The sequence below is a fragment of the Rhipicephalus microplus genome, chromosome 3, assembly GCF_043290135.1.
Source record: "Rhipicephalus microplus isolate Deutch F79 chromosome 3, USDA_Rmic, whole genome shotgun sequence".
Taxonomy (NCBI): domain Eukaryota; kingdom Metazoa; phylum Arthropoda; class Arachnida; order Ixodida; family Ixodidae; genus Rhipicephalus; species Rhipicephalus microplus.
Window position 1 is genome coordinate 83,195,318 of NC_134702.1, and position 18,368 is coordinate 83,213,685.

The 18,368-nt window shown below is 42.9% G+C and overlaps 1 long non-coding RNA gene across 1 annotated transcript; it reads left to right on the top strand.

The window, feature by feature from the left end:
- The first annotated feature begins 7,904 nt into the window (after positions 1-7,904).
- LOC142803804 (uncharacterized) lies at positions 7,905-17,892 on the top strand. Its single transcript, XR_012894297.1, has 2 exons — positions 7,905-8,435; positions 10,458-17,892. It is a non-coding gene; the product is annotated as an uncharacterized LOC142803804 (long non-coding RNA).
- The last annotated feature ends 476 nt before the right edge of the window (positions 17,893-18,368 follow it).

Consider the following 18,368-nt stretch of genomic DNA (forward strand, 5'->3'; position numbering starts at 1 on the left):
ACGCGCCGTAAACGAGGCGAGCTGTCTAATTAGATTTGACGCAGACACTTATTAGGCACCCGACACGACAGCCGAGTTGGAGAGTATACCGCGAGAAAAACAAAACGTCAAAGGCCTTTCAAACGTGTAGTCCCATTGGGACCGTATTATTATCCACCTAACGGCGTCCTAACGGCTTCATTTGATGTTTCCGCGCCGCCTGCGAGTTCGAGTCATCGGCCGAAAACTGCCACCTCTAGTTCCCGCTCTCCGAGGCCTCGAACTGAATGACTTCTTATAGTTAAACATTATTACCGGACATCATATTAGATCGCCCACAAAGGCAGCGCGTTAGCGATGGTCGGTTATGAAGATACGAGACGTCGTAAAAACTGGAAGAGTTGTCTAACTGGATCCCAAAACGACAGTTTATTGGGCGTCAACGTGACAGCCAAATTGGAAAGAACCTGAGGAGGTAAAAACATAAAGAATAAAAGATGGTGGGCGTTGCGAGGCGTGGGCTGTAAATGGGTTCGCAATGACCACGACAGCGACAGCCTATATAATTTCTGGCAGCAAAAAATGTAGTTACTGACATATTGCTGGAAGAAGGAGGGTGCGGTATAACTGGCATGAACTGAATATTTTGCGAAGTGGGAGAGAAATGGAAAGAAAGGGTGCGCACAAAAAAAAAGAAACACTGGATAGCATAGAAGAGTTAGCTTTAAAGCGTATAGTCTGCCGTGCCTTCCTATTAGGTTCTGGCTTGTCATCCCTACATGGATGTACAGGCCATACAGATGTTACACAAACCACTAATGAGATTCAACAGACAATGATGCTAAAGAAATTATAGGGGATGCTATTAGAAGTAATTGTAATATTAATGTGATAACATCTTCTAATACTTTTCTTGGCATGACTGTCTTATCGTATACGGTGTTAGTCACAAGCCCGAGAAAGCACTCTTAGGGGTGCAAACTGGTTTACACTGTATTACCAAAAGTAACTATTCTAATGAGAGGCCGAGGTAGAAGCGTGCGGATATAATATACGAGTGCAATGTACCACTATGTGATAACTGAGCTTAGCAGAAAGTTAACAGGTACTAACCGGCATAAGGTTAGTTCTTCTCTATGACCTATTACAGTTTACTTAAAATCAACCGCGGACTTCTCACATCCCGAAATTGTGCTGTGGTTTATCCGGGGATGCAGCAAAGTGAAGAACTCTCTCAGTATCTGACATATTTTTTCAAACGGCGAAGCTGTTGTTGGTCGAGGCTGTCGTGTCCGGGGCCCGTCGTATGCATTGTAGATCGCTGTGGTATATGTGCGCTAGGGATATGTCACACTCTTTCTCTATTACTCCCCCTATACTCACTGATACAGCCATTACTCGCCAATACAGCCACCACTTCCACCATTCCTCCCACTTTATTCACCAGCTTCATCTTGTATACTACATTTAACTCGCTCCATTACATGTCATGCCCGTTTCCTTCAAAGCTCGTTCAACCTTCCATGCCCGTTTTCTTCAAAGCTCGTTCAACCCTATTTACTGCACGCCACCATAGTTGCTGTTTCATCTGTGTCAACCGAGCGGAGCGGCCCGAATTTCTTCGATAAGCTGGGTTTGCTTAACACACGCTTAAATCTAAGTTATCTTGCTCTCTTATCGTTTGTCGCTTTTACTAATACAACCCTCGACGTTGGACGACTGAACGGGGCGTATAGTCGGCGGCGACATGTGAAACTACCAACCGCGGCGTCAATGCCAAGTCTTCACTGACGACCGTTGGACCAGCGCACACTCATACGCACCCTCCACAGACGACTCGGGAAGGCATGAGTAATCACAAGGGGGGGTCACGCTCCGCGATGTCGCGCTTTATAATCGAATAAGGCCATATTATAAGCGCAAAAGTTCATCCCTTCGTTCAAAGGACGCACGTCTCTCCGACCGTCCCCGACTTACCTCGATTCCGGGTAATGCACAGCGCAGCAAGGCGCGCGAATAAGTGTAACAGTGGACGAGCAAACGCCGGTCGCGGTAATAACACGTGTCTTAGTCGCACGCACGTAGGAACCACGGTGTAATTAGGCGGCCTGGATGGCGGTGGCGATAATTAAAAGCGTCCTTCTTAAATTACTGATGGCGCCGCGGATGAGTGCGCGACGGCGTGTGTGTGTGTGTGTGTGTGTGTGTGTGTGTGTGTGTGTGTGTGTGTGTGTGTGTGTGTGTGTGTGTGTGTGTGTGTGGGGGGGGGGGGGGGGGGGGGGGGGGCGCGCGTGTTCTCGGCTGGCGTGCGATAACGCGTCGCCACCGCCGCCAAAGGCGACTGAAACCACGTGTCGCTTTCACGTTGCCATGCGCGGCAGCAACCGCGAGGCTGTGTAGCATCTCGAAGGCACGCGAGCGTAGCCAGCGTGAATGGAGAAGGCCATAGCTGCTAAGCAGTGTTGCTGCTTGCAATAGAAGAGCAATTATACGTACACGACCAAACACGAAAAGAGCATACGTAAGCAGATCCACAAAAATGACAGTCAGTACAAAAAAAAAAGTATTGGTTCACAATACCATACGAACTTAATCTTCGTATACCGCGTACACTACGCGGCTTGATGATGATTGATTTTGTGGGGGTTTAACGTCCCAAAACCACCATATGATTATGAGAGACGCCGTAGAAGAGGGCTCCGGAAATTTCGACCACCTGGGGTTCTTTAACGTGCACCCAAATCTGAGCACGCGGACACTACGCGGTTCCGATAACAATGATATGTGACTCGTTGATTTTATTAATAACAACCCTAACATTGCCGTAAAGTCTGGACTTTACACGGTCCCTCTTGATCAGCATAAAAAAATGGTTTCCGCTTAAATTTAAAAAAAAGAAAGAAACCTCGAGAGATACAAGGCCAGAAATTTCAGCTTTCTATAATCAAAACAATATGCGTCGAAATTTTCCCTAAACTATATAAAAAGAACGTCTGTAGTATGTGCGAAAAATAGCCTCTCAACTCGTAAAATTTTAGCATTGGCGAATGCTAGTAGTAATGTGTTGGCTAATACACGCTATCCGCTTTTAGAACGGTTTAAAAATGCGCGTGAGCTATAGTTATAGTGATCCACGCAATGAGACGGCTCCCTTGACGACACGTCGCAGTGAATTCATTGTCACTGCACCGAACATGCGGTGGAACTCTTTCCCCCCCCCCCCCCCCCCCCATAAACACACATACCCACTGGGGGGCCACAGAAATGGCGTTCCTCCACCGTGTCGTCGCGTATAGTAAAAGCCATTCTAGAGCTGCCCGTTACACTTCAATTCGTCTGGGAACGAAAATAGCGAGTTACAGATGCCTCTGTGCAGATGTAGTCCGCTGTTGTTGTTGTTTTACTATGTTCCGCTTTTTTGTAGTCCTGTATTACCGTAATCACAAAATGTGCGAGACAGCTCGGCTCTTAAAGGTTTTCTAGCGCCTCCGCACACTGGTTGCACAAGACCGAGAGAAGTAAGGCCGTCGAAGAAAACGTCGACAGTGTTGAAACGTGTCGCGAAGTAAAAGGCAATAAAGTCGGCAGGCACTCACCTCGTCGCGGGCTCGGAGGTGGCTCGGCAGTTCCACCTGTACACTGCAAGCAAAAGAAAGTAAATAGAATGTTAAAAAATAATTTCGAGACAAAAAAAAAAGGTGGCCGGTGCATGTAACAAGCTAAGCCGCACGTTATTCACGTCGGACCACGCAACACGAGGCGACCCCGCGACGCGCCGTGTGCACGTACATGAAAATCCACTTTGTGAGCACCTCAAAACTAATTGAGAAAGAACCGCACAGTCAGCCAATTATAACCAGCCACGCGGCGATTTTCAGATATGAATCGGGCGACGCGAGTGAAGCACGCCAAGCAGGCAGGATACACGAAGGGTGGTTGTGTGCGGCTAGACAACTCGTTCTTCCTAACATATTAAATTAGCAGAACAAGAGAAGTAACGCAAGAAGAATTACTCGCGAAGGAGAATGCGCATTTTACACGCGCTCTATCCTTCTCATCTATTTCTCTCTCTGACACACACACACACACACACACACACACACACACACACACACACACACACACACACACACACACACACACTCACACTCACACAAAGACATACAGCAAAAGGAAGCACATGGTATACGAGAACACCTAATTAGAGAAACTGTCGATATAACAAGATAAAGCAATATCAGTGTGGAAGGAAAAAGGCGCCAAGATCTTCGGGTCACACACTCACAAGTAGGTATATCAAAAATAAAGATAAGAACAGGAAAAGAGAGAGCGAACTGGAGACAGACAGAAAGGAATAACGAGGAGAAAAAGGCGCTGCACACACACACACACATGCTCGCAGCGTCCGACCACTTTTTCCTTAGTTTTTTTTTTTTTTGGCACTCTACAAATTCCCTCTATTTGGATAACGAGCGTGACATGCCTTCTCCACCTCTTCCACGTCTCTTTTCTTCGGACTTCTTTCTGCTCTTCTTCCTGTACTCGCTTCCCGCCGTCCCCGCCGTCATTTATAGAACTTGTTTAGGTTCTATAAACGCTGGTCCCCTCTTCCCAGCTTCACAGGAGCACTCAGAGAACTCCACCGAGGTTCGGCGCATTCCTGCAGGGCCCCGCTATCTGGAATGGACACTCATTAAATCTTCCCGCGGCTTCCCCCACCGAGTCGTCGCAGCCCACTCACTACGAAAGATGCTGGACCCATCACGACTGGCAAGCGTGCATGTGCGTGCTTGTGCAGTTGCGCTCCCTTTAAAGCCTCCCTTTCTCTTTCTTGTCTTTTTCATTAATTCAATGCGCAGCAGAAGAGATTTTCGGCGACTTTTTCACATTGCTATTTAACGTTAGGCGCTTCCTTTGCATCCACAAAAAATGCTTAGACCTGCAGCTCGATCAGCGCACACCAGAATTTCGAGTAGATCAAGCGCCAACAGCGTTGTTTGCAACTTTGCTTCGGGAAGAGAATATTCCAACGTATCGTAACGTCCAAGAACATGCATACCCGAACTGCGCGAGAACAGTACAGTCTGTATGTGCGACCGACTCATCAATAAGCCGTTATAACTTAACCTTGCCCTCCTCCTCCTCGTCTGTACCCGTCTCATCCTCAAACTCGTTTCTGTACCAAACGACATGAGGTCGTCCTACATTCTATCAAATTGGTTGAAAATTACCGTGACCTCAAAGGTTTCTTTAGCCATCTTAAAGGGCCAATAAACAATCCCCGCAATCGCAAATGTAAGATAAAGCGATAACTGCGCACTTCACCGACGTGAACATGCTGCCGCAAATGTTTTGCCAGTGAAGTAACAAGGAAGTTACATCGTAGAAGACCTCGTATCGGCTGGTATCGGTTCCTAGATCAACCTTCCCATTCTTCTGGGCAACCATGAAGGGTAGACGTACACTGCAAATCATTTCACACCCTTAAGGGTGGATTTTTGAATAAATCACCCATCTTACACCTATTATTTCTGCCAAACTTATCCGCATGGGTGTAAGTTCTGAAATTCCACCTTTTGTACGCCCATTTCTCATTTTTAGGTGTATTATAGGTATATGTTAGCAAATTACACCCAAGGGTGTTTCCTTGAACGTTACACCTATCATATATGTATATAGTTTAGAGCATCAATACATATCACATCTCAACCGACGCAATCAAACCGCATGCCAAAAGTCTGGTGAAAAGATCGATGTGGCGGCATTCGTTTTCATTTCCCATAATTCATTCACCAAAATATATCGTGCTATGTATTATATTTATTGAACCACCCCCTATTTATTATATTCAGAAGATTCCTCACATGTTCAATGACTTAATTTATGGGTTAACTTTTTGGGATTCCTACTAAAAATATTTTGCTGCCGTTTATGTCCATTCTTCCCTAATTCTCACAGAGACATCAGTAAAAGAGATTATGTTGCACTTAAACATAACATGAAACGATTACACACGGTTTTCGACAGGCTATCGTGCGCGCTTTCTCATTTGAAATCACACTAAGTTTTTTGTACCAGAGGTCCTGATTTATTAAAGACGATAGTCTTTTTTGGGGACCTTCAACGCAAAAATTTTGGTCTGCCTGCCTGTCTGTCTGTCTGTGCATTTGTCGGTTTGTCCACTCTATACGGCATGTGGTACTTGAAATGGCCGACCTCATCTGCAGCGCCCACCAGTGTTGTTCAAGATTGAGCGTTCATGCTTGTGCAATCGTCAATTAAAAAGCCATGATTGCGCATGTCTGTGGCACCATAACAACACGTATATATTCTGCATGTGCGTCTTTTACTATAAAAAGCATACATTAGTAATATTAAGGGCCGTAGCGCTTATCACGCTGCGCTGACCATGCAATGCTTGCACGGAACAGGGAGTGTTTCCAACGCTTTGCTAAGATGGTGGAATCTACCCGTCGCCTTCCGTTCTACACCTTATCACCTCTGAGATGGGCGGGCACACCCCTATCAAAGCCACACACTTTGTTTTCTAGGAAGACTGCCAGATGGTGCTCATGTCTCACGTGCGACATGATTTGATGTTCTTTTTCGCCTTAGCTGTACGCTCGAGGCACTCAAACGCAGTGCCTACAGAATACCACTCACCGACTTTCTTGCGCAGAACACCAAATAAATGTCCTGTTCACTCTCTCCACACGCAAGACTATCTTCTTTTGACGACATTTGCAGAAACATGGAGATACGGGGACAATTTTTCACAATGGGGGTCCATATATTTCCTCACACTGAAATATTTCGCATCAATACACGAGTCCCTGATTTATTCAGTGAGTTGTATCTAGATCTATGAACATGGGTCAGTTCAAATTGAATGTTTGTAGTATTCGCATTGCCACGGAACTAGGCATGTTTGCAATTAACAGGCTAAGCTTACTCTGATGCAGCTGCTGTGCACGCATGCTGCGCCGCAGGACAATCTTGGCGCACATACGCTAAGCACGGCTGAACTCTTCCAATGGGTCGCACCACTCTGTGGGCACTTAGTGCTCTTTTTATAGTTACTTGAAATGCACGCTTGCGCGTCGTATAATATACACGAGAACGATCGTAGACAACACTAGCGCAATGTACCCGTGCCACAAAGATGGAGAGTAGTTGACTAATTGCAGCATTGTAATTGACAGTTGTTACTGTCACGTTACAATGCACTGATAATCGCACATTGGTATGCTCACACAAAATTTAAGACTTGAAATAAAAGCAAACGCCCTACATACTTTGTCGGTAAAAAAAGCAAAGCGCCCGGTTCTTGCTGATTGGCAGAGTGTTATTTAAAAGAAGCTAATAGCACAGCAGGGGTGTTGCTAGGATTTATGCGTGCAAGGGAACAGAAAGAGGGAAAAAGGGGGCCTGGCGCAATTTGTATGTAAATTTTTGCCTGTAGTTGCATACGTGCGGATCTGAATCGCAAGCTTTCTTTTTTTTTTTTGCGAAATGGGCCAAATCCTGACCCGAAAGTAGCTCAAATGACACTCAATTGGCTCATACATACGTTCACGTTTCCTCTAAAACAGTAATATTAAAACATTATTTATAAATATTACTGTTCTAGAAGAACGTTGATAGTATGTATATGTCAAGGCAGCGTTAGTTGAGCTTGTTTCGGTTCTAGATTTGCCCCATTTTGAATTAAAAAATATCTCCTCAAACGAACATAAAAGGAGTGGAAGATGTGTCAAATATGGAACAACCTCCTTGCGACCCTTCCCTAACTTTTTATTTATATCTATGTTCCGCAAGTAACAAATTTTGACTCCGAAATGTCGAAACAACGCCGCAATAACGCCTCACCCGGGAAAAAAAAAATGTACATTACGAAGGCTACCCATTCGCCACCTGCACACGGCAGTGGCAAAAAAAAAAGACTTTGAAGCTCTGCTAGCAAAGAAATATGTTATCAAGCATGAAATATTACACTATATCTTGGAGGCTTGACATAGCTTGGAAATTATATCATAAAACGGTACTGCTATGTGTTTCGGTTTCGGTTTCGGTTTTGAGGTTTCGGGGGCAACTGTGCATCGCCATCGTCAACAGGCAGACTTTGAATTGGGTGGTAACATGTCGTGTGCTGGTTTGCTGCAGGCTGACGGTGGTTTATTATTTTACTATTCACTTGCTTTGTCAGGGACGCGTACTTATACGGCTTGCACAGTTTAACTTGTGCTTACAGTAGGTACAGTACGTATCACTGCAATCTGTGGCGTGTCGGCTAGTACAGAACAACTTCGGTGCGGCGGAGTGTGTGTCCTCTGTCAACGGCTTTCGTTGAAGCTTGTGCCCGCCGCAAGCAGAGAGTTTCCGATCAAGCAATCAACGGACTGTACGCTGGGAGCTACATGGAGAACGCTTTTGGATTTCGTGCTATTGCTGAAAAGGTAAGCTTTCGTGTATGCGCACAACGAAGTGCAGAAGTGCGTGCCTGCCTGCCAACTCCCGATTTGCCCGCGATACTCGTAATTGCAGGAAGCGACCGTCTCATGGCGTCGGTAGCTTCGTGACCTTCGCTCGCTGTGTGCTTATCAGCTGCGATGTCTCAACAGTCGCAGTGTTCGTGAACCTCGCTTTGGGGCATGGTTAAAGAAAACGGGGGGATGTGCCCCGCGCAGATAAACCTTACGGCATTCGGCAGCGGGTGAGAAAACAAAGGGGGGGGGGGGGCTGAGCGAGCCGAGGTGGGCGAAAGAAATGGCATAATAATAATGATAATAATAATAAAAACGAAGCAGATCAACGGTAAAAGAGGCGCCAGTTGTCAGTTAGCGGGACTGCAGTGGACAAATGGGGCGCGTTTATTACGCGGGAGAAAAAAAAATCCAGATTTCAATGACTGAAGATAGGGGTGCGTTTTTAATGCGAGTAAATACGCTATTTAAAGCAACAATTGAAAAATACTTAAACTTTGTATCAGTACCCCTTTGATGCCTGCGCTTTGCAGCGGCGTGACGTGTTTTGTTAAAAATCGTGCAGCTAACCAAAGAATTTATATGTACCTTGTTTAATCAGTGATTCGCGCTTTTTATGCCTTGCTAGGTTTGTTTATATTTATACTAGTATATCGTAAATAATCAGGATATAGAACTATTGATCTGCTTTAATAAGGGATTGAACAGCCACAGTCAATTGCACACATCTTTTCGCATTTTTGCACCATTGTACTGCGGCACATAGAATATTGTAGAATAGAATATTTCTGTATATTTTCGTGTAGGGTTTTGCGATGTGGTTACATATGAAAGCTTAGCCATAGTGTACCAACAAACACGCACACAAAACTTTCAGTTAGACTGATACAGCACAGATGATAATGGTGTAGGCATAGTTAGCCACTAAAGAACACGCTCGCGAAAATAAAATGAGGATGGCGACACAGGTGGCTGTAAATAAAAGCAGGCAGACCTAACAGCTCTTGTCTGTTTCATGCATTTTGTCTGTGCAGGTTTCATCCTTACGAATGTAAGGACACTGATCCAACTATTAAACCCTCCGTGCATATATTCCTGTTAGCTGCTTCTCCAATATGTCGTGCATTTTTTAAATTACACATATTTATGGTCCAACAGTTCAGAGCTTATTGAGCATATATTTAACTTACTTGTGATACATTATCTGTTGCATGGCTGTTTTTATGAATAAAAAAAATTCAACTGTGAATGAGCTGCTTATGCATGCACTCGAAGAATAGGGTTAGCACGTCTTATTTATTATTGAGAGTAGTCAGTTTTACTCTTGGCCTAAAGTAATCATTTTGTTGACCAATAAGCAACCTGTGAAAGACATGAAATTATCGAGTACACCAAATTTATGTAACTGGAGAAGCAATTTGGAGGTGAGCTTCCACAAATACACAGTGCTGTTTTTCCAGAAGCAGTTGTCATATTGTAAGTGCTGTTGATCCTTCCATATTGGGGCTTGCTCGATGTTTTACACTATTTTCACACAGTAGATTGTACATCTGTGATGTGTACATGTCTACACAATGATCCTTCGAAGTAAATGATAAATATTGCTACTTTTCTGTCTGAATGGGTTTATATAATTTTTTGTATCAACCATTGTAGTGGCCTATTGGTTAGGGTATTCTAGCTTAGCAAGAAAACTTGGTATAAACGCTGAAATTTGAGCTTCCGAGTATATTTCAAGCTTCTTGGTAGGTGCATGATTAAAGAGAGAAGCACTTTTTCACCACCACCACGGTGGTGAAAAAACTATACTCAAACATGGCACTTGCATTCGTACACTAATATGCACAGATGCTTGTAAACGTAAAAGTGAATAGTGGTAAAGCTGAAAGCGGAGAAGCTGGAGCTTTTTATTATATGACACATCATAGTGAGGTTCTGATTGTTCCCAGTATTTTTTAAATGCTTAGTTGAATGTTGTGTATCTCTTACATGCAGAATGTTGAAAGGAAAGCACACTACGTCTTCTACGATGGACTGGGTGCTGACAATGCAGTGCACTCTTCATCACAACCTGAAAGCAGCTGTTCCGGGCTCACGACCTCACTTAAAGGGTTGCAGCAGTGGTGGACGCTACTCATAGGGCGCACCAAATATCTTGTACATTTTAGGAACATTCCTCTGATGGGAAAGGCTTCATCTCAAGCTATGTGTCCTATATACCTATTTATATTTTCAATATAAGTATCAGTTTGCCATCAGATCAACAGCAGTGCGTGTAGAAAACTGTGTACAATGCATAATGTTACAGTTGTATGAAAAACTGGAGATGGCCTACATGTCGCCAGCTTAAAAGGTTGATCCACTAATGGGTCAATCCACGCCAAACATCCCAGCTATTGTAGCGACCATCTCAAATGTATTAAAAAAAATTGTGATGATTTACTGTATTGAAAACAGTGAAACAGTAAAATAATTTCATAAGAAAAAAAATTTTCGGTCACGTAGTTGCCTTCTGAACTTACTGGAATATCGTTTCAGTGTGGTTTGTGGGAAGGTAGTTTAAAAGTACTGCTCATTGCTTCGATACCAAAATTTGTCTACATGTTAAGTACAAGTTCAGGTGTAAAGTGTTTGAAGCGCAGTAATATTAGTGCAATTTCACTGGCACATGCACCTCCAAGACTAACAATGTGCTTGATACGACTGGTTGGTGCTGTATGGTAGACAAAGAAAGTGCTTAACAGCGCAAAGGACAAGAAGGGAAAAAAGAAACGAGAACAGAGCCCTGAACAAACAATCAAAGTTTATTGCAAACCAACTGCAATATATAGAAAACAGAATCTGCGCATAACCACGCACAATAAGCAGAATCGCACATACATGCACCATACAGCCTACCTTATCAACAACCGGTCATGTAAATGGACCCAAGATAACTAACTTCACAGCAGTTAAGAAAAATTGAGGGTACACAAACACAGGAAGCACCAATTTGTTGAATATAGAAAGCTTTACTAATCTCGTGCTCGCGCCGATTTTTATATCCCCCGTGATCAAACACTTGTCGAGAATTGGCTGACAACAAGACTTATTACAATGGTCTGCCAAGTGGCTGGGAAGGAAACCTTTTAGAGAGTTGGAGTACCCCCTCCACCGATCATTCATGCATCGCCCTGTTTGGCCAATGTAACCATGCCCAAAAGTAAAAAAATATCTTGTAGAGAATCGCTAAAACACATTCAAGATGGCACGTAGCGTGTTTCTCAGTGCATTCTTCTTTCTTAGGTCCTCCGCTGTTGACCCTGTGACATAGCCCAGCGAGTTTATCGCGTGCGCAGAACACAACTCTTACACCTATTTTGCCAGTGACCTTCTTTAGCATTTGGGAAACTTCGTGTATGTAGGGAATAACAGCCTTGCTAGAATGAGGCTTGTTGAGTTAGCTGTTGCTTTGTCTCTTATCAACCACTCTTAGTGACATTAGGAGAGTCTCGGCAATGGAAGTTAGCTCGGGATTAAAAAAGCCTCCTTGTTGAAGGCAGTGAACTTGGAGCGAGAAACTGCACTCTATCTGGCGGTGACAAGAGCCAGTTAAAATTGCCTTTAGGCAGGAAAAAGCGATGCTTCACTTGACCAGCTTAGAATGGGCGGACGTAAAAAGGAGGTTCTTTCTTGAGAATGACTCGTACCGCCAACATACATGATGAACAAAAAAAAAAGCATTTCTAATTCTAGACATCGTAGCTTGTCGTCAGAAATAAACTCCGACGTTATTTCTAGTTTCTTCATTTCACACCCGAAAAGGTCAAATATCTCATCGGTGGTTCGCCGAGGGTCAGATTGATGGATGCGGTAAAACTCTAAAAAGTCGTCAACGTAGTCGAACACTTTAACTGTACTCGTGTGATCAAAGTTAGCCATGAGACTTCTTTCATACCGCGCGAGTAAAAGTCACAAAGAACCGGTGCTAAACTTGAGCCATTGCACACATCTGCACCGGTGAGATATTTGACATTTTTTGGCGTGAAATGATGCAACTGGAATTAAAGTCGGAGTTCGATTCATGTCGACAAGTTACGATGCCTTGACTTGGAAATGGTTTTTTGGTTGACCATGTATATTGGCGGTACGAACCTTTCTCAAGGAAAAGCGTTCTTTTTACGTCTACTAATTCTAAGCTTGTCAAGCAAAGCAGCGCTTTTGTCTGCCTAAATGCAATTCTAACTGACTCTTGTCACCGCCAGATAGAGTGCAGTTTCTCGTTCTAAGTTCACTGCCTTCAACAAGCAGGCTTTTCTAATCCCCTGCTAACTTCTATTGCCGAGACTCTCCTAACGTCACTAAGATTACCTGATGAGACACAAATCAAGAGCTAACTCAACAAGCCTCATTCTAGCAAGGCTGTTATTCCCTACGTACAGGAATTTTTCCATGGGCTAAAGAAGGTCACTGAAAAAATAGGTGTAAGAGTTGCGTTGTGCGCACGCGACTAGCTCGCTGGCCTATGTCGCAGGGTCAACAGCGAAGGACCTGAGAAAGAAGCATGCTCTAAGAAACACGCTATGCACCATGTTGAATGTGTTTTAGCTATTCTCTACAAGATATTATTTACCTGTGGACATCGGCCAAACAGGGCGATGCATGAATGATCGGTTGAGAGAGCACGCTAACTCTCTAAAAGGTTTCCTTCCCAGCCACTTGGTGTAGACCATTGTAATAAGTCTTGTTGACAGCCAATTCTTGACAAGTGTTTGATTACGGGGGATATAAAAATCGGCGCGAGCACGAGATTAGTGAAGCTTTCTATATTCAAGAACTTGGCGCTTCCTGTCTTAGCGCACCCTCAATTTTTTTAACTGCTGTGAAGTTAGTTATCTGGGGTCCCCTTATATGACCGGTTGTCGATAAGGTAGGCCGTATGGTGCATGTATGTGCAATTCTGCTTATAATGCGTGGTTATGTGCAGATTCTGTTTTCTGTATATTGCAGTTGGTTTGCAATAAGCTTTGGTTGTTTGTTCAGGGCTCTGTTCTCGTCTCATCTTTTCTTTCTTGTCATTTGCGCTGTTAAGCACTTTCTTCGTCTACTACGCCTACAAGAACTTAGCCAACATGTGTTATGAATGTCTGACTAATGAATACTAACTACACAAAAGGTATATTTTCAGGAAATAATATTATGAGACTTCTTAAGCTGCTAAACATTACGAGAAAAAATTACGAGTTTCGCAGAATCGTCATTTTCGTTTATATTGAGACCCGATTTGCACTGTGGAGTGGTCCAAATAAATGTGGCCTTCAAACCTGAATCGAAAGGGAAAAAAAGGTATTTTCATGTGCCAATTGTTATCATTACATTTTTTTGTTTTAAGGAAGAAAATAAGTTCTGAACTTTCCCATTGATGAAAATAGGAAATTTCAAGGTGGCAGCTGTCGTATGACGAAATGGGAAGATAGGCACCAATGGGAATGCTAAAAAAATATTTTCTTCCTTAAAACAAAAAATTCAATGATAGTATATGAAAAGAAGTGTTTATTTGCTTTCAATTTATGTATAAAGGTAATTTTTAGTTAAGCCACCACATGGCGTAAATCCCATCTGAATATGATCAAAAATTACGATTTTGTACAATTTATGATTTTTTCTCATAAAGTTTACCAGCTTGATAAGTCTCAAATATTTTTTTCTCAAAATATACCTTGCGGGGAGTAGGTATTCACTACACAGATATTCATACAAACTGCAGTATTGCAATAAAGAAATTGCAAACATAGCACATTTTGGATAAATTCTTAGAAGCTTATGTGCCAGTATAGTTGCAATAATATCACTGAGCTTCAAACACCTTACACAAGAACCTTTACTCAACATGTAGACCAAGTTTGGTATAGAACGTACTTTTAAAATAAATTTTTTCACACACATAAACGACATCCCCGAAAGTTCCGACGGCAACCTTGCGACCAAACATTTTTTCTCTCCGAAATATCCTACCGTTTCACTGCTTTCAATAGAGTTAATCAGCACAATATTTTTCGAATGCATTTGAGATGGTCGCCAAAACGGCTGGGCGTTTAGCATGAAATCACCCTAACAGTGTGTCATGAACACAGAAAAAGGTCCTATGCTTATTAAGCCCTTTATTTACCAAAAATATACTGAAAGTGCCTCCTCTGAGGCACTGTATAGTGCCGCTTTTATCACAGTTCTAAGGGAACTAATTTCACGTGCTATTGTTGTTTACATGTGCAGCAGTAGCATCAATATGTAGTAGAACTTGCTGTTGGGATAGTTGGTGCATGTTTGCATTAAATAATAGTCAATTTTGCGCCAAAATGACGACCACACAAACGAAGAAAACACATAAACGGATTGGGCACTTATTTGCAACTTTTTGATTTCTTGAGGAAATAGGCTGATATAAACCCACTTTTTGTCAACGCTTGTGCAACCTACTCGGGCCGTCCCTTACCTAATCACGCTATAGGACACATGATCGCTAGATACCGTGCTTCCAGCTCATACATGATGAGTGAAGTTTTGCTAACGTAATTGATACCCCTTTTCTTTTGTGAAAGCCCATCAAAATGGCTCTTGGGGTGAATCCACATGAAGTGACATGTGCTCTTGAACGGGCACCGTCGTTATTCTTTGCCGTAAGGGCGTGTTCCCTCGCTCGATTATTGACGCAGCGCCTCGTCGTCTGGCTAACATGTGTCTTTCTGCACGATAGGGGTATTTTGTAAACCACTTCAGTGGCAGACTTCGTGAATGGCCACGCATGCTTTTTTTTACAGCCTTTCAGCTGCTCAGCATGATTTTCAGCGATGCACCGGCGCAATTTTGCTAGTTTGTTAGGGGCACGAACACAATCATTACTTCATGCCGGCTCGCCACCTTTTTAAGGTTGTACGTATGAATATATAGTATATTATGAATATAAGGTACAAACAGCTGCTAGTGAGCACCCGTCCTGTTCATGTGTTTTCTTTGTGCGGTCGTGGTTTTGACGTGAAATTGACTATTCAATTCAGGCATTCATGTCTATTCACAGCACATGTTTAATGTCTGTAGCAAAATATTACATGATATTTTCGTATTCATATTTGCATGTTCAAGGGAACAGCAGCCGTACCAATTGTGTCAATTGGATACAATTTCCTAATTTTGGACAAAACCATTATGAAATGCCCAACCAGCCTCAATTATTTCTCAGTATTGTTAATTTTATCAAGAAACATAAGATCCATTATTCAACTTAAGTTTGCGCAACACCATCGAATTGATTGATGTGTGCAGTTTAATGTCCTAAAGCCACCATTTGATTATGAGACGCTTTAGGGGAGGGCTCCAGAAATTTCGGCCGCCTGGGGTTCTTGTGCACCCAAATCTAAGGAAATGGGCCTACAGCATTTCCGCCTGCATGAAAAATGCAGCTGAGTACTTTGGCGACAAAACCATTGAGGCGGGGTCATCATCATCCAATCTAATACAGATGTGCCAACCGTAATTATAACTTTTAATTGACTATATTCTAACCTCACAGCAAAAGAAAAGAGTAGAACGGTTTAAAAGAAGGTTCTACCCCCCCCCCCTTTCTATGACGTCCATAACGCTTTTTAAGGCGCTTTTGCCAGAATACGCTTTCGCTCTGCGAAAAAGTGCTTTTTGATTTACAGAACACAAAATATTTTTGTCCCTATATTACTCTGCCATGCAGATGCCATTCAATAACGAGTACTAGTATAAGTGCTGGCCGTCTTTCAGAGTGATTTATGAGGTTTTTGCAGCCTTAAGCGACGATAAAGAAAATTGTATGCCACTTTTTTTCTTTTCGCCACCCCCTTGAGCTCCTCTACGAATATCTGGAATTTCTGGGTCGCCTGTCAAACAGTTGGACAAGCTCACCAAATGCTACTGCGAGTTTTACACCCGTATTTTAGAACGTCCCTTCACTAAATGCTTCACCTTGACTTGAGAAAATTGATTCCAGCGCAGTCTCTGGGCAGAGCAAATCACTCAATATCAGGGATAATCTGCTGCGATTCTCAAGAAACGCAGCGTCATTTTTAGACAAGCGGTGGCGCTGTGCTCAGCTAGTACAAGTGAAGGATGAGATTTGAGTCGAGGAGCATTGGTATATAAGGAGGATAGCATTGTTTGCACTGTGGGATAGTTCAAGAGTGCTTTTGTTGAAATAGCTGCACTCTCGTGTATTTTGAATGAATTAGCGTATGTCAAATAATTTCTACATATACTTTTTTGTGTGTGTGATTCAGTATAATTTGTTGTACTACTGTAAATTTGGAGCCCCACCGCGGTGGTCTAGGGGCTATGGTACTCGGCTGCTGACCCCCAGGTCGTGGGATCGAATCATGGCTGCGGTGTGTGCACCTCCGATGGAGGCAGAAACGCATTAGGCCCGTTCGCTCAGATTTGGGTGCACGTTAAAGAACCCCAGGTGTTTAAAATTTACGGAGCCCTCCACTACGACGTTTCTCATAACCATATGGTGGTTTGGGGACGTACATATTAATCAATGCTGTAAATTTGAAATTTCAAGCTCAAAAATGCTGTGTTTGTTTTTCCTGAAACCTGCTCCAAATTTAGATTTTCTCCCTAGAAAAACAAGATATGATGCTCCAAAATATTGTTCCAGGTGATAGCTTGGCTGCTCCACCTCTGCTAGCTATAAGTGGTTACTCTTTCACCCTGCTTTTGTGTGCCCATTTTATGTTCTTTGATGTTGCATTGTTTCAGGGGGACATATTATGTGATGTGCTTGATATTTTACATCTTTAAATCAATTATTCTGCGTGGTTAGTATCTAGTGACACTGTTAAGCTATTGTAATTTTGCCTATTGTTTTCACTCCTGTATTATTGTTTTCCCAGTATTCTGAATGTCTGAACACACAGGGGTTATTGTGAAATGAAAATGCGATTTTAAGACTGTTTTGTCATTACATTCATTAGAATACCACTAGCCTTGCATAATATGCATAAGGCATGCCACAACACATGCAAACTGTGGCGTATCATTGTGGTAATTGTAGTGTGCATTGATATATTATTTCAGTATATTGGAGAAACAAGGCATGCTGCATTGCACTAATATTCCTGCTGTTTGTATGCTTCACTGCTCTGTGCTTTTGTGCTGCATTGAAGCATGTTAAAATTAGTTCTTCATTTTTAAGTGCAAATGAAGGCTCTTTTGTTGTACTTTGATATGCATGCATTGGTCGTTAGAGCTCCATGCCGTACCATTGACGTCTGATTTCCGGTCTTCTTTTGTAGCAAATGGCATTCTGCTTTGCACAATTGAAAAAGGCTTTTGATTAAGGTACAATTTGTCTCTGAATCCTGTATGTTCTCTGTGCCTAATAAAATAAAGCTTGATTTCATTTTGCACAATGGCATGACTTTGTGAACGTTGTGTTATGTGTGACAGCTCATTTTGAGTGATGCCTTTGCATTAAGCTAGGATTACGTGTTATACGCCGTGCTTCATATATGCACCATAAAAGCTGTGCTAAGGCCAGGATTACCACACTGTGGCAGGAGCCACTACAATAGGACATCTGCACATGAAAGGTCTAGCTAAAGGGTAAGCTTTCACGTGCTTCCACGGGGGCTTACTGGAAAGGGGTAACTTTTGAATTATGGTATTTTTTGCATGGGTGTTGGGGCATTATTCAGCATGAACACCCCTACACCCTTTTTGCTGTTTGAGCAATTACACCTTTACACTACTTTTGTTTTTTAAGGGTGTTAGGGTGTCATAGCAATATTACACCCTTACACCCTTAAGATTACTTGGGTACATTCGCTTTTACACCCTCACACCCTTAAGGCCACTTGGGTGTACATTTGTCTTTCCACCCGATAAAATGTTTGTGCCATAGGG